The sequence below is a fragment of the Chelonoidis abingdonii genome, chromosome 2, assembly GCF_003597395.2.
Source record: "Chelonoidis abingdonii isolate Lonesome George chromosome 2, CheloAbing_2.0, whole genome shotgun sequence".
Classification (NCBI taxonomy): Eukaryota; Metazoa; Chordata; order Testudines; family Testudinidae; genus Chelonoidis; species Chelonoidis abingdonii.
Window position 1 is genome coordinate 241,894,986 of NC_133770.1, and position 15,414 is coordinate 241,910,399.

General features: G+C 44.7%; 1 long non-coding RNA gene across 1 annotated transcript in view; it reads left to right on the forward strand.

The window, feature by feature from the left end:
* LOC142046241 (uncharacterized) overlaps window positions 1-13,264 on the forward strand; it is a 14,057-nt gene extending 793 nt beyond the window's left edge. Inside the window, exons 2-3 of the long non-coding RNA XR_012655132.1 lie at window positions 896-985; window positions 12,518-13,264. This is a non-coding gene — a long non-coding RNA (uncharacterized LOC142046241). The remainder of the gene's footprint in view (window positions 1-895; window positions 986-12,517) is intronic.
* Window positions 13,265-15,414: the final 2,150 nt, after the last annotated feature.

The window sequence follows — 15,414 nt, forward strand, 5'->3', positions numbered from 1 at the left end:
CCCTCCCAGACTTTAAAAAAAATCCAGGTCTCTGATTGGTCCTCTGGTCAGGTGCTTGGTTCCCCCTTTGTTCACTCTTTGCAGGTAAAAGAAAATTAACCCTTACCTATCTACTTATGGCAGTGTCTAAAGAAGGTATGTGCCAAAAACCATGTAGCGGCTCTGCAGATTTCTGAAATGGGAACATTTTTAAGGAGAACCATAGATGTAGATTGTGATGTAGTCGAGAGCACCAAAATATTGATAAGGGGTGGCATGTCGATAGCCTGGTAGCAAGCTATAATATACTCGGAAATCCATTTAGAGAATCTCTAGGTAAAAATGGCAGAAACGTTTGACCTGTCTGCAGTCGAAACAGTCTATTGGATTTATGAAATGGCTTAGTTCTATCCAGATAGTGGGATAATGCCCTCCTGACATCTAGAGTATGGAGAACAGTCTCCAGGATGGAAGCTCACAGGTTTGGAAAGAAAACTGGTAGGTATATGCTCTGATTTAGATGAAATTTGGAAGTTACTTTAGGAAGAAACCTGGGATGTGGTTTTAAGGACACCTTATCCTTGTGGAACATTGTGAAAGGGTTGGGGATCCTACCATTAAGGCCCCAATCTCTATAACTCTATAGGCTGAGGTAAATAACTACTAGAAAGACTGTTTTAATGAGGAGCAGGGGCAATTTGTTCAAAATAGGGTTTTGTGAGGTTCTTGTGAACCAAGTTCAAGTTCCAGATAGCAGTAGAACCTTTTTCTGTGGGAAGAGATTCTCCTTAGCCTTTTGTGAATCTCACAGTTGTGGAGTGAGCAAACAGAGAACCTCTTGATAGTAGTATGAAAAGCTTTATGCCAGATGAACTTTGATGGAATTAAGGGATAGTCCTGATTTCTTAAGCTGTAGCAGGTACTCCAGGACAAGTGGAGGTGGGGCAGATTCAGGAGCAGCATTGTGGAGTTCACACCTGTGGCCAAATCTTGTCCACTTTTGAAGGTATGTAGTTCTGGAGGACAGAACTACTGTTTAATGGTATGTGTTGTACCTCCACAGAGCAGAATGACTCTAGCCCCACAAACCATCTTGGAACCACGCCATCTTGGGCTGAAGAATGCCCACATTGGGATAGCAACAAAGAGTCCTGTGGCACCTTATAGACTAACAGGTGTATTGTAGCATAAGCTTTTGTGGGTGAATACCCACTTCGTCAGATGCATCAGACACCTAGCATCCTAGGAAAGGAGCTGAGGAACTGTTGGGCGATCTATCAGAGGATAGAGAACATGATGAATCAGGGAAAGAAACCACATTTGTCTTGACCATATCGGGGCTGTCAGAATGACTCTGGCCTTCTTCTGCTTGATCTTCTTTATTGCCTTGAGGATGAGAGTCATCAGAGGGAAGGCATAAAACATTCTGTCCATCCAAGACAGGAGGAAGCTGTCCCCCAGGGAACTACAATCTAACATTTCCCCATTGAGCAAAATAGATGGCATTTTTTATTGGCAGTTGTGGCAACAAGGTCTACTCTTGGAAACCCCCAAATTAGAATCTGGGGATCTCTTGTTCAAAGCAGGATCAATCCTCAGACAGATTTTTACCCCAGTCCCCTAAATCGCTCCCCTCAAGGATTGACCTCACAACCCTGGGTTTAGCAGGCTAATGCTCAAACTGCTGAACTATGCCTCCTCCCCCCGCTTCTGTATGCTAGACAGTTGCACTGCTGAGATCCTTAGGTGATGCCTTATGCACCAACTTTATTGTCTCAGCACATAAGGAAGGGGATCTCATCCCTCCTTACCAATTGAAATAAAACATGCAAGCCATATTGTCGGTCATGACTTTGATGGATCTGTATCTGATGAGAGGAAGGAAATGAAGACAGGCATTTCTGACTGCTCTGAGCTCCAGAAGATTGATATGGAGACTCGTCTCTTTGGGCAATCATCTGCCCCATGCTGTCAGAGAGCCAAGATGCATCTCCCACACTAACAGATACATCTGTGGTTACTGTACAGTTACTGTCAATGTTGGTTGGAGAAAGGGAACCCTCGCCTGTACATTGCAATGAATCTTCCATCCGTCTAGAGAAGGCTTCACTCACTGGGGAATTGATACTCGCTTATCTAGACTGTGTCTGTTTGGCAAGTAAACCATTCTAAGCCACCCTGGAAACAGCAGAGGTGTATCCTTGCCTGCTCTGTCACAAACAGGGCCGGCTCCAGCGTTTTTGCTGCCCCAAGTGGAAAAAAAAAAAAGCCGCTATCAGCAGCCACAGCTCTACCACCGCCGTTTTATTCTTTGACAGCAATTTGGCAGCAGATCCTTCCCTCCGAGAAGGACTGAGAGACTCGCCGCCGAATTGCTGCCAAAGAGCCGGATGTGCCGCCTCTTTCCATTGGCAGCCCCAGGCACCTGCTTGCTGCACTGGTGCTGGCTCTGGCCCTGATCACAAATGTACAAGCAGCCATATGACCCTGAAGCTGAAGGCAGTTTCTGACTGAGGTCTGGGGCCTGTCCTGAATCATTTTGACAAGACTCAATAATATCCAGAACCCAGCCATGAGAAGAAATGCCCTGGATGTCAGAGAATCCAGGGATGACCCTCTCAATTGTATGTTCTGGACAGGCATCAGGGCCGCTCAGAGGGGGGGGCAAGTGGGGCAATTTGCCCCGGGCCCCCGGCCGCATGAGACTGTTGTCTGATACTCCCCCGGCTCCGGCGCCTCAGCGCGCTGTCAGGAGGAGCGGCCCCAGACAGTACAGCAGCAGCCTGACGGGGCCCCGCGCTGGCCGGCTGTCTCCAGAAGCAGCTCTGTGTCTCCCGGAAGCAGCAGCTGTTGCTGCTAGGCAACCAGAGACGCTGACTGCTGACCGGCTGAGGCAGAGCCAGCCGCTGAGTGTTGCAGGTCAGGAGGGGGAGGGGGAGGGGGGGAGAAGGCGTATGTGCTTGCAGCCTTTCTCCCGTCCCCTCCCCCAAGCACTCACCTGGAGGAGACGCTGACCGGCTGAGGCACAGCCAGCCCCTGGGTGTTGCAGGTCAGGAGGGGAAGGGGATGAGGAAGGGGGAGGGGCATACACGTGCTTGCAGCCTTGCCTTCCTCCTGTCCTGTCCCCTCCCTTCCCCTCCCCCCACCACTCACCTGGAGGAGACACCGAGGGAGCTTCTGGTCCGGCGGGAGACAGGAATAATCTCTGCAGTGACCTCACTCACCTGAACAGCTGCTGGGACTTCCAACCGTGAGTGTTTGACCCTGTGATTCCCCCTAGGTTTGTAATATTGGGGTGGTGTTGTGGTTTTCAGGGTGTTGCTGTTTGAGGGTGAGTTTGTGCTGCTGCGGTTGTTCAGAACTAAGTTGGGATCATGTTATGTAACCCAGGAAAAAAGCCCCTGGTCTGCAATATGAGCACGGCAGGCTGAGACTTTTATCTCCCCCTATCTCCTGCAGAAAGGAAACTTGTGGCACGCTGTGATTAAATTCCTTTCCAATTATTTTGCAAAGGAAGGGGACTGAGGGCTCCAATCCAAACCAGTTCTTTCTCCCATTCAACTCTGTTTTTCCCTGCTGCAAGCGCGTAAGGGCTGAAAATTTCCAGTTAAACTATGGCCTTCATTTGCCCGATGCAACAATAAAATAACCGGCTTGACGAGGGGGGAGTGTGCCAAAACAGGGGTGGAAATTTAGCAGAGGGTTGAGGGTCACTTAAAATCCCACCTGATTCAGTGACACAGAATCACTACAGTGACTCGGGAGAGGCCAGGAGTGGAAGAGGTTGTCCTGGGTAGGGGCACTTGCTCTCAGTCTGGCATCCTGGGATGGACTAGGCTGGGTGGTGGGTTCAGTCTAGTCTTCCGCCTCTGTTCTCACTGTGGTTTGTCGGTTTCATCTGGCTCCAACCGAAAGAGATCAAACAAGCCCAGTAGAAAGGGTGAGAGAGGCAGGCAGATGTTTTGTAAGAGTTTAAGTGCGCCTCAAGCACAAGAGGTAAAACCAGAGTTTGACTGGGTTTCCCTCCAGCACCACTCCTACAAACAACTGGGAAGGGGCAGCTCCATCCCCCACTGAGGCATATGGTGAGGGGCTTAGGGGAGGAAGGAAGCCACATGGCAGTCCTTCCCCAGCACCGCCTCCAGCCCCCAAACTCTGTCCCATAAGCCTGCACCACCTCTCGCGCTCCTTCCAAAAGCCCGCACCCCTCACCTTGCTGCACCCCACCTTGCCCCAGCCAGAGACTGCACCCGCACCAGACTCGTCCCACTTAGCCCTAGGCAAGAAGCTCCTTGGTCTGGCTCTAGTCCCTTCAGGGTTGCAGCTGTCTGGAGGTGGCCTGCCTTCACACACTTCCTCATTCACACCTCATATTCATCAAGATAGAGCAATTGGTTACACAAGTGGAGAAAGTCTCATTCTACTTCTAGCAATGAGACATTTTTCTCTTTTAACCATTAATTATCATACCCTTGGGGCCCACTATAACTATTACCAAAGGTTAATAGAAAAACGTCATGTAAAAGTTAACGAAAAAGTGATAATGCAGAGATTTACCTACAACTGCACTGATTGCTGTGTGCAGTCAATATAGTGACCCCTGGGCTTTGAATGAGGTTATATATCCGGGGGTTGGGTTGGCGCAGCAAGTTGGGGAGCGCTGCGGAGTGGCGAGTGGCAGCGTGGACAAAGAGGCAAGCAGTGCGCAGCAGGAGGTCTCTAGGGGCAGCATAGAGGTTTCTTGGAGGGGAGGGAGAAAGTGAAAGGAGGTGCGTTGTGGGTGGGGGACGACTAGTAGGCGACAGAATCATGTGGAGGACTAGAGGCATGTGAAAGGGTGTGTGGGGGCGTGGGAGGGGTGGGTCCTATTTCTGCTCTGATCTGTCACCGTATTTGTGCCAGTTTCAGAGTGCACCTGGTTAGTCTGTAGTCTGCAAACAAGAACAGGACGTACTTTGTGGCACTTTAGAGCTAACAAATATTATTTCAAGCATAGCTTCTCATGGTCTACAGCCACTTCTTTTGCATGCATAGATGAAAATATTTCTTTTGCCTATGGTGCCTGTTTCTCCCCCCATCCTCCAACACTTCCTCTTTGGCCCACAGCTGTTTCGACAGGGTGGTGTGAGGAAGGGGTCTGTTTCTTGCAAGGCGGGCGGCGCTGGGGCAGGGCAGTGTTTCCAGCAGGGCAGGCAGGTGTCTAGGGATGAGGGGCATATAATAAAATTAAAGGCCTAAACTTCTGGAAGCTTTATAGCAGTGATGTTTTTGTAAAATTATCTTTAAAAAGCAAGCTATTGCAAAATTAAGTTACAACTTGTGATACAAAAGAACCTGCACCAGCCACATTTATGCTGTACTCCATGTAGTAAATAGGTCATGCCCTATGGGTAACAGCTTTTTAGACCACCTTTGAAAACTTAGTGGTTAAGTCTGGGTTGCCTCGACTGCTCAAGTGGTACTGAGCACCTATAGTACTTAGGAATCGGTAGTCGGTCAGGATAATTTGATCTCCTGAAATTATATTAATGCGCAGTATCTAAAAATGAGTAGAAAAAGATTTAATTACTAAGTGTTGCTCATAGAAGTAGTAGAAAATTGACAATTTATAGCAATCTTTGTTGCAATATTAAGGTATTAAGGGCAGGAATTAGACCACTTGCTAAGGTTAATAGTTACATAGCAATAATAGCTTATGCATGTACTCCATGCCTGTCATCACGTATAAAAACTGGCCATGTTTAAGGACATTGCTTTTTAATAATTAAGTAGCTAATGCATAACATTACCTCGGTCACCTTGTAGCCTTGTTTGCAATATAATTTGTTCATTTATATAATCCTTATTCCAATTGGTGTTTATTTTTCTTTCTTCATTCTGTCTGTAATGCATTTATAGCGTAAGTATTAAGGCCTATCTTAGAGGAATAACATCCAGTACGTTTTAATTATCTTTATACAGACCCATTGTAACCTCTCCTTATCATCTGTGTTGGGGTGGGGAGTAGTGAACTCAGGTCACCCATTTGGGCCTGATGTATTCCCTTCTTCCTCATATCTCGCACAACTGTGTAATGTGACGCGATTTGTAAGAAAATGATTTAATAAGAAGCATTATGTAATTGCAAATGTATACATAGCATTAAAGCATTTAATGCTTTCAAATAATGTATTTTGTATGTTTTCAAATTATTAAAATTTTACTTTTTGAATGTATTTGACTGGGTAGTTTTTACATTTCCAAATACATGTTACTAGAATATTGCATCTTTTTTTTTATGGAAGGGGCCCCCAAAATTGCTTTGCCCCAGGCCCCCTGAATCCTCTGGGCGGCCCTGACAGGCATTAGTGTGGATTTTTCTATATTCAGCTGAAGGCCCAGGTCCAAAAACAAAGAAAATGCTGTCTTTGTGGTGGACAATACCTCTTGATAGGATCAACCTCTAAACCACTACTGATAGGACCTTCGAGGAAAAAGTCTTGGAGCTCAGGAGAGGCCAAAAGAAAGCATCTGATACTGAAAATGATCCTGGCCCACCACAAATTGGAGGGATCTCTTGTGAGACAGGCTAATCACTATATGGAAGTATGCACCCTGGAGGTTGAGGGCTGAAAACCAATCCCTTGAATATAGCAGGAATTACAGCTTCCAGGTGCACCATCCTGAGATTCTGGCCACACCCTCCTTTGTTCTTTGGTCTGAGGAAATAGTTTGACTAGAAAGTCTTTCCCCTGTATTAAGCAGGTACCGGTTCTAAACAAAGAAGGCTGTTTATTTCCTGCTTCATCCCTGAAGAGGGATGGGGAAGATGGATGAGGAGGAGGGAGGGAAATAAAGTGGATGTGGTAACCCGATGATATTACCTCCAGCACCCATTTGTCTGAGGTGATACAGTCCCATGCATGGTGGAAATGGGAGCATTGGTTTCTATTGGGGGAAGTTGGGCAAAACAATGAAGGCTAACAATGGGGGTTGTGAGGGAATTTGAATCCTTTACTGTTCCGTCAAAACTGGCACTCTGATGACAATGCCTGTTGCAAAGTTGCATCAGATGTGTTAGATGGTCTATTTCTCTCGAACCTGTGCCTCTTCCTGGGGTTTTCTGTGGAATCTAGAGAATCATATAGGGTGGCATCTTTGAGCCATTTGCAATATGCTGAACTTCCATTAGTTTGCAGGAGTATAGATGCTTAATGTTTGTGAGGTAGCCCTGAATTCTATAAGGGTATGTAATGACTCTTCAGTGTTCTCTGCTTCAAACTACTTCAGTCCATCAGATGAGAGATCCTCAACCACATGCTGTGGGAAGCAAGAAAGTTGGAACCAGAAATCCCTACAGATCACCACTACCATAGAAACTAAACAGACCATGGTGTCTGCAGCATCAATCTCTGTCTGCAACAATGTTCTTGCCAGCAACTGTCCCTCAGCAATAGTGGTCTGGAATTGTTGCCTTTGATCTAGAATGAAGATGTTCAATAAACGATCCAAATTTAAAGTAGTTGTGGAAGCTTACTTGGCTGTCAATGCTTGGTAATTCACAAAGCATAATTGCAGCATAACCAATTAATAAACCTTCCTTCCCAGGAGGCCCAGGCACTTTTGGTCTCTGTCATATGGGGTGGAACCACTGGGGAGGGATGGGGGGAGTTAATAGGGAGGCTGCCAGTGAGTGCTCAGCACCCACCATTTTTTCCCCATGGGTGCTATAGCCCCAGAGTACCCATGGAGTCGGCGCCTATGACTGAGGCTGTATCAGGCTGTGTGGATAAACTGCCCCCTTCCTTCTCAACTGCCTCAGCCTGGGGTAGGCAAAAAGAGTGTTTGCTTCTTGCCTACCCCAGCAATTATGGAACTTCCCTTTAATTAGTTGCAGAACTTTTGAAGGTGCGCCTGAGGATGGAGAACCAGTCTCCATTCAGGATCGTTCCCCGCCTTTCCAAAATCCTCTCTCCCATTTCCTCTGTGCATGGTCCCACATATCATCAGACCGTTGGGTCCTATGCACAGTAGAAAGGGGATACTCCCTCCTATTTGCTTCCCCCCCCACACCTTCCTTCCCCGTCCCTCTTCAGGGACCCTTCTCATGAGCACCTCCTTCTACAGGAGGGCCAATCACTTCTAGCTTTGGCAGCTATACAGGAGGTTCCGGGACAGTCAAGGGGCAGGGGGTTTAATCCCACAACTTCCTAATCCCCAAGGCCAAGGGCGGGCTTTGGCTCATCCTGGACCTACGTGGACTCAACAAATTCATGCTAAAATTGAAGTTCTGCATGGTCTCACTAGGGACCATTATTCCTTCCCTAGATCCTGGAGACTGGTACACTGTCCTTGACATGAAGGACGCTACTTCCACATTGCGATCTACCCAGGGCACAGACGCTTCCTTTGCTTTGTGGTCAATCAACATCACTTTCAATTCACCGTCCTTCCTTGCGGCCTGTCCATAGCCCCCAGGGTGTTTACCAAGTGCATGGCTGTTGTGGCTGCCTCCCTTTGTCAACAACGGATCCAAGTGTTCCCATATCTCGACGATTGGCTTATTCGGGGTCGCTCCAGGGATCAGGTGCAGTTTCATGTTCAGCTCACCATGAACATGTTCAATTGACTGGGCCTTCTGCTCAATGTCGCAAAATCCACTCTGGTACCAACCCAGAGGATAGAATTCATAGAAGCAGTCTTAGACTCAGGCCTAGACTTCTGCCAGAAGCATGCTTCCAATCCCTGGCGAACATCGTCCACAACCTGCAAAGCTTCCCGACTTCAGCCGTGAAAACATGCCTGTGCCTCCTGGGATACATGGCCTCTTGCACGTATGTGACCAGGCACGCCAGGCTGTGACTACGTCCACTCCAAGCCTGGCTATCAACAGTATACCGCCCAGGTTGGGACAGCTTGAGCATGGTGATTACCATCCCGCCAGGGATATTAGCCTCTCTCAGCTGGTGGTTGGACCCCAAATCAGTCTGCGAAAGGGTGCCATTTCACACTCTGCAGCCCTCCATGTCCCTAGTCACAGATGCGTCATACCTGGGATGGAGAGCCCACCTTGGGAACCTCCGTACACAGGGGCTATGGTCAGCAGGAGAGTTATCCCTGCACATCAACGTATGGGAACTCAGAGCAGTGCGCCTGGCGTGTCAAGCATTCCAAGAGTGCATTCAAGGCCGTTGTGTTGCAGTCTCACAGACAACACAATGGCCACGTTTTACATCAACAAGCAATGGGGAGCCCAGTCGTTCCCCCTCTGTCAGGAGGCCACTCGTCTGTGGGAATTCTGCATAGCCCACTCGATCCATCTGGTGGCATCATTTCTCCCAGGAGTCCAGAACACCTTAGCGGACCACCTCAACAGATCATTCCAGGCTCATGAGTGCTCGGTTCGCCCGGACATCATCCACTCTGTCTTCCTGAAGTGGGGCTTTCCCCTAATAGACCTATTCATCTCTCGTGAGAATCGGAAATGCCAGGTGTTCTGCTTTCTCCAAGGACACTCTCCGGGTTCACTGTAGAATGCCTTCCTAATACAGTGGAAGGATCACGTGTGCTATGCCTTTCCTCCATTCCTATTAGTCCACAGGGTCCTGATCAAGCTGTGCAGGGACAGAGCCCGTCTGATTTTGGTCGCCCTGGCATGGCACAGACAGCCCTGGTATACCACTCTCATAGAGCTGTCGGTGGACACCCAGATTCCACTCCTGCTGTGGCTATACCCGATCACTCAGGACCACGGACGACTATCATCCCAACCTGCAATCTCTCCTCCTCACAGTGTAGATGCTGCGTGGCTAAATCAATCTGAGCTGTGCTGCTCTCGCTTGGTTCAGCAGATCCTTTTGGGTAGCAGGAAGCTCTCTACCAGGTCCACATACTTAGCTAAGTGGAAGTATTTTTCCTGCTGGTATGCTCAGAGTCATACGGCCCCCCTACAGGTGTCAGTACCTATAATCTTGGATTACCTCCTGTCCTTAAAACAGCAGGACTTGGCAATAACATCCATCAGAGTGCACCTGGCAGCTATTTCAGCTTTCCACCTGGGCAAAAACGGGCGTTCGGTCTTCTCCAATCCCATGGTCAGCAGATTTTTCAAGGGGTTGGGGTACCTGTGCCCATGAATTCGACAACTAGTCCCTACATGGGATCTTAACTTGGTCCTATCCAGACTCATGGGTGCCCCGTTCAAGCCAATGGCCACCTGCTTGCTCCTGTACCTTTCCTGGAAGACAGTCTTCCTCGTAGCTATCACCTCGGCGAGGAGGGTGTCTGAGCTCAGGGCACTCACCTCGGAACCACCGTATACGGTGTTTCACAAGGTCAAGGTACAGCTGTGAACCCATCTGGCCTTCCTCACTAAGGTGGTGTCTGCCTTCCATGTCAACCAGGACATCTTTCTCCCTGTCTTCTGCCTGAGGCCGCACGCCTCTCGACGGGAACAACAGCTGCACTCCCTGGACATTCGCAGGGTCCTGACCTTCTACAGTGAGCGATCAAAACCTTTCAGGAAAACATTGCAGCTGTTTGTTGCAGTGGCAGACTGGATGAAGGGCCTTCTGGTCTCCTCGCAGTGCATCTTGTCCTGGATCACATCATGCATCTGTGTGTGCTATGACTTGGCCAGTGTCCCAACTACGCATGTTACCACCCACTCCATGTGGGCTCAGGCTTCATCCTCTGCTTTCCTGGCACACGTGCCCATACAGGAGATACATAGGGCAGCAACTTGGTCATCGGTGCATACCTTTGCCGCTCACTATGCGATAGTGCAGCAGTCCAGGGGTGATGCTGCATTTGGTCTGCGGTCCTTCACTCCATGACATCTCATTCTGATCCCACCACCTAGGTAAGGCTTAAGAGTCACCTAATTGGAATCAATATGAGCAAGCACTCGAAGAAGAAAAGACGGTTACTCACCTTTGTAACTGTTGTTCTTCGAGATGTGTTGCTCATATCCATTCCAAACCCGCCCCCCTTCCCCTCTGTCGGAGTACCTGGCAAGAAGGAACTGAGGGGGTGCTAGGTCGGCCGGGGCATATATCCAGCACCATGAAGGCGCCACTCCAGGGGACGCCTCAGCCAACCCACCGAGTGTTGCTAGGGTAAAAAAAATCTCCCGACGATCGTGCACGTGGCGCGCACATACCTAATTGGAATGGATATGAGCAACACATCTTGAAGAACAACAGTTACAAAGGTGAGTAACTGTCTTTTATAGAAAGAGTGCTATGTAATCTCCATCGTGCACCATAGGTTCTATTGATAACCTTGCTACTGTAGTTGATCTTGGGGACTGAACTGTCACAGATTAAAGTTGGAGTAAACCCACACCTGGGGGTGAGTAACAGGTTAAAGTAAACAATGGCTACAGATTTGGTGCCTGAACAGATTTGCTCTCTGCCCCCGCCCCAAAAGGGAACACACAGGGAAAGCACCCCATTTGTAAGAGATTGATGTGAAAATTAACCTGGATGGGAAATTTAGAGTTAAAATCATTTTGAACTTTTGATCTTAAAGAGCCAGACTGCTATAAGCAATGTGATTATTTAGAGCACAGTACTTCCCTTTTTAGTTTGTTCCTCTTTTGTATTCCTTGCTCTTCTAGTCTACTTCCTCTTCTTATCTCAAACTTCTGTAGCTTATAATTTAGAAGGAAATTATTTTTGTTTTAAATGGCCAAATGTTAATGGGGAATATTGTGATTTGTAAAAGTGGTACCATAGTAATTGAATACGCAGTAATGCTGAGACCCAGCACCCACTTACAGACAAGTCTCTGTCTAAGTGGCTGAGGGAGCTAATAGACAATTCAAATGATCAGTAGGTTGAAAGGCTCAGATAAACTGACCCTGATTATTCCCAAAAGCTTCTCTGGACTGTGACACCAATGGAGGATCAACACTATTGTATGGAGTCCATTGATCACTAGCCCTCCTTGTCAGAGGATAACCAATTGTAAGTGGTCAAAGGGGGGGAAGGCACCGTAAGGCACCGTACTGATCTGTTAAAAGGTCAAAGAGGAAGACAACAAGAGACACTTCCTGTAGGGGAATTAAGGAAATTTTTGGTATTTAAACCAGTTAATAGGAAAATTGTGGAAGGAATACTTTTCACTGAAGCAGTGTGTTACAAGTTAATGGGGACTAAATGAAATAGTGATACAAAGTTATGGTCAAATGAGTAAGTATCAAAGGACCAGACAAATGAACCTCCATTCATCAGAAGATAACAGAACCTTAGTTGCTCACATGTCTTCGAGACCTTGTAACCAAGTATTTTGTAACCCATGGGAGATTTTCTGGAACCTGCCAGGCCAGCTATCACTCATGGGTCATCTTACCTACTTCTCCTGGAGATAGGAGAATTTATGTAAAATAGGTGTGAAATAAATTATCTTGTAAAGTGATTCCACTATAAATCTGTTTGCTTTAATGATTAAATGGGAAATAATTTAAAGGCAAGGGTATTAAGGCATTAATTGTTCTCTGTGCCTTTAAATTGTAGTATCTGTGCCTGAGTGACTTCCTTTTTCTTTTTTACCTCAGAGATGTCAGAAGCCAGTCAAGTTAAAGCTCTTTGGCCTGCACCAAATTTGGTGCTGTATAAAAAGGGGGAAGCAACTTCTCTAGACTGCATCTGTGGGGGAAAAAGAACAGACAAAGCAATTCTTTTTTTTAACCTAAATTTAATGTAGGATTAAGATTTGCTACATATGAACCAGTATTAAAACTTTTATGTTAAATGTAGTTTGAACAAAGCCAATTAACACTGTTTTTTGTGTAGGGGCATCTAACTTTAAGTATATTAGTAATTTATAAAATTCAGCATTGGCTCCCAGGGCTTTGCCTGATGTAAATGTAAAAGGTAACTTAGTAAGAGGAAGTAGAGTAAAGGAAACCCCACTCACTATTCCTCTAATCTGCAAGGTACAGCAGGGGGAAAAAATTGGGAAAAGGAGCAAAGGTAGAACCCTTAGATAAAGTTAAAATATTAAGTATCTGTAATATTAATATATATAGTTTTGTTGTTACACATTTGCATTGGCTGGAATGCCAGCCACAGAAGTTGGTTTAAATTCTTGATTGTTAATAAATGTATTTTTAGTTTAACTAATTGTTGATTGTGTATCATTATCCAAAGGTAAGTATTCTGGACAGATCCTTGGCCATGATAAAAGAAAGCAGCAATGTATGCTTTATACAGGAATTTTGTAAAGGAAATATTAAAGCCTTACTTTATAAAAATAAGAATAAAAATAAAAAAAGTAGCAGCCTTTGCTACCCACAGCATAACAGTAATGATTATTATTATCGATCTAAAATTCACCATTTTAGTAAAAGTGTCTAAAGTAATTCCTAATACTTTTTTTTTTTTTTTATAATTCCCTTTTATTTTATCTAGGTAAATAAAGTATGTGTTAATATTTTTGTTAAACCATTTGTTTTTTTAAGATAAGATGAACATTCAGGGAAGATACCTTTTCATAGGCAAATTAAGGTAAATTAAGTAAAAAGAAGCTTTTTTAACCCAAGTAGTTTTTAAAAAATGGATAAATTTCCATCTGCCTTATTGATCAATACTGGTGTCAACTAAACACTTGAATAGTTAATAGTTGTAACCCTTAGATTTCCTCGACCTGCCCTAAATAGCAATGTCGAATTTGTTGTTTTCTGGATTGTTTATGTATTTAACTTTTGTTTTCTAAAGTATTTGGTATCATGTGTTTATATATAACAATGTTGGAATTATTTGTCCCTTGGTTATATGTTTTACATCACGTGACCATGTTATTGCATTTATTTTCATTTGAGTTTTTTTTTTTTGTTGCAACAAAACTTTTGCACACAAAATATGAAAGAATAATATTATTAAAACAATGTTATGGTATCGCACTATTTCAATATTCTAACTAGGCTATAGCCACCATTGGTGTATTATTATAATACATTAATGGCAGTTCAATTTTTTTAAGCAAGTGTCAGTTATAAATATAGGTATGTTTTTCTCAATCAATAATTTAAAAATAAACACTTTCTATTGATTCAACTTTTGTTTAACTACAGGTCTGTCTCATCTTACGCTGGGGTTATGTTCCGCGGTCAGCGCGTAAAGCGAAAACTGCATATAGTCAAAATTACATTGAGTGTAATGGCGGGCAGAATCACCTGCACTACACAAACAGTATCTAAATTGTTATTTTTCTCTTTTTTTGTTGTTTTTGCCAACTGCATAAAGCACGTTAAATGTGCGTAAGATGCGACAGACCTGTAGTGTTAATTTTGATATGGGGTTTGTTAAGCAAACTGGCCAGTTGTTTGGCATAACCCAGGTTAAAAATAATACATTTATTAAAAGCAAATCAATATTAATATAGTATTGGTAGCTATATTATCACTATGTTTTATAATGTAACTATATATATTTTTAGTTATCTGTGTTATAAATTGTTAAACCAAATCAAATTAATGCAAACATAAAAATAAATCAGGTACCAGCTAAGGAAGATGGTGTTGGGGTTATATATCAGGATTATCACCCCAACAAGAGGGTGATAGGAATTAAGGAATCAGTCTCACCTGATTTTGAAAGATTTACCTTGGATCAACCTGTGATTCATGTGCTAGGGAACCTGGATTTGTTGATTATAGGTTGATTCAGCAGAAAGTCCACATTCTGCACAGTATATTCTGCACAACATACTGAAATGGACTTTTGTGTTAATATATTTACTGTATTTTTTTGGTGGGGGGAGGGAGGATTCTGTGTGGGTATGAAGTGCCCTTACAAAACTTTTGTTACCCTGGTACTTTTGAGTGTTAACCTGCTCAAATAACTCACCCTCAAGTATGTTATATTAGTGTTTTAACCTCTTGCCCTAGCAAACACCTTTATGTTCACAAGATAAATGGACCCTTTATATGTCCAAACAATAAAGCTAATTTATCCTCCAAAATGGGATCTGAGGGGCTTGATGTAAACAGGCTATAACACATTTGTGAGCCAGCCTGTCACTCCCATTCAATTTCTTTGATTAAGGGAAATCAAAAGGACTTAGTTCCTGACTTGAAAGCAAAGGAAAAATAAACAAGGAAAAATAAAAGTATTGTAAAACCAGTTTGGAGGTTAAAACTCTCCATGTTGATGTTCCCTTCAAAAAACATCAGGGAATTGATTAAACCCTCCAAATTGATTTTGTAGGACCATTCTCTCTTATACAAAAGGTGGCTGGTAGTGGATCTGTTTTACAAAGTGAATAAAAAGTTTTTCCCCAAAAGGTTAACTACTGCCACTGCTAAGGCTTTGGTAGAGCAGATGTTTTTTTCACTGGAGGGTCTCATCAAAAACATCCCACTTTATTGGTTATGTATTTCAAAACAGTTCATAATATAATTTAACAAAAATTCAACTTTCTTTATCACCCACAGGTTTTGGGCATAGTGTA